The sequence below is a fragment of the Hylobates moloch genome, unplaced genomic scaffold (genome assembly GCF_009828535.3).
Source record: "Hylobates moloch isolate HMO894 unplaced genomic scaffold, HMol_V3 SCAFFOLD_2, whole genome shotgun sequence".
In the NCBI taxonomy this organism is placed as follows: domain Eukaryota; kingdom Metazoa; phylum Chordata; class Mammalia; order Primates; family Hylobatidae; genus Hylobates; species Hylobates moloch.
The window spans coordinates 32,693,672-32,695,496 of NW_026652277.1; the positions used below are offsets into that span (position 1 = coordinate 32,693,672).

The following is a 1,825-nucleotide window of genomic DNA, read 5'->3' on the forward strand; positions in this document are numbered from 1 at the left end:
AACCTAGCAAAAAACAGTAACGTTCAAGCAAGATTTAGTTCTCTCCTTTTAATGCAAACTTTAATGATCAAAGTGGTTGCCGTGGAGACTTTTTTCTTCTTTCTTATCACTCTGCTTAGTATGAAGTGAAAAAGCAACCAATCACTGCCTCACAGGCTAGATATACATGTTCCTTCCATTCCCAAGAGAATTTTCAGATGAGAATGTTTTGTTAAAACAAAGGAAACATGCTTTGTATAACTAAAAGAAGGTGCTGCTTTCAAAAAGTGCATAATCATTTAAATGTTAAACCTCTGCAATATGATTTTCAATAGTTTATGAGAAAATATTTTCTGTATATTTCACTTTTAATCCCCAAATACATTAATATTGGCATTATGGATTTGGATTGCTGAATAGCTATGTCATAATAACTGCTGATTAGTTTTTTTAATTAACCTAGGTTTCAATGATATGGGCCCTATACATCCAAGAAATAAAAAGGCATAATGATAAACTCTAAGATCAACAGTGTGTACCCAGCACCTAGCACAGTATCTACTAAGTATTAGGCAGTCTATAAATACTCGTTAAATAAGAGGGCTTTTTTGAGCTGCACCACTATAAAGATGGTGGAGCAAGAGCAAAGAAAAATCCCTTTGGTTCCAGAAAATCTCCTGAAGAAGGGGAAGGCTTATCAAGCCCTCAAAGCCACCCAGGCAAAGCAGGCACTTTTGGCAAAGAAGGAGCAGAGGAAAGGAAAAGGGCCCAGGTTTAAGCGACTGGAATCATTCCTACATGATTCCTGGCAGCAGAAACGTGACAAGCTGTGTCTCAGACGACTAGAAGTGAAACCTCATGCCTTGGAATTGCCAGATAAACATTCCTTGGCCTTTGACGTACGCATCGAAAGGACCGATAGCCTGAGTTTACTGGTGCAGAGAACCATTGCAAGACTTCGCCTAAAGAAAATTTTTAGTGGTGTCTTTGTAAAAGTCACCCCCTAGAACCTAAAAGTGCTGCGTGTAGTGGAACCTTATGTGACCTGGGGATTTCCAAATCTGAAGTCTGCCCAGGAACTCATTTTGAAATGTGGACAAGCCAAGGTCAAGAATAAAACCATCCCTCTGACAGACAACACAGTGATTGAGGAGCACCTGGGGATGTTTGGCGTCATTTGCTTGGAAGACCTCATTCATTAAATTGCCTTCCCAGGGAAGCATTTCCAGGAGAGCTCATGGTTCTTGAGGCCTTTGCACCTCTCAGTGGCCCGTCATGCTACCAAAAATAGAGTGGGCTTCCTCAAGGAGATAGGCACACCTGGCTATTGGGGTGAACGCATCAATCAGCTCATCCACCAGCTGAACTAGACCCAGGTGCCAAATTGCAGTAATTTTTATCAATGAAGTGGAAGCATGTGTTTTTGTTTTTTTGGGAATCTTTATCAAGTATCTTTAGAGAAGATTATTTCCTGCCTTATCTTCAAAAACTGGAAAGGAAGGGTCAAAGAAAAGATAGTACCTGGCCAGATGCGATGGCTCACTCTTGTAATCCCAGCACTTTGGGAGGCTGAGACAGGTGGATCACCTGAGGTCGGGAGTTCAAGACCAGCCTGACCAACATGGAGAAACCCCGTCTCTACTAAAACTACAAAAATTAGCTGGGCATGGTGGCACATGCCTGTAATCCCAGCTACTTGGGAGGCTGGGACAGGAGATTCGCTAGAATCTAGGAGGCAGAGGTTGCGGTGAGACGAGATTGAGCCATTGCACTCCAGCCTGGGCAACAAGAGCGAAACTCTGTCTCAAAAAAAGAAAAGACAGTAGCTTATGTTTCATGGCAAGCA

At 42.2% G+C, this 1,825-nt stretch overlaps 1 pseudogene; it reads left to right on the forward strand.

The window, feature by feature from the left end:
* The first annotated feature begins 596 nt into the window (after positions 1-596).
* On the forward strand, positions 597-1,349 carry LOC116474860 (large ribosomal subunit protein uL30-like 1; annotated as a pseudogene).
* Positions 1,350-1,825: the final 476 nt, after the last annotated feature.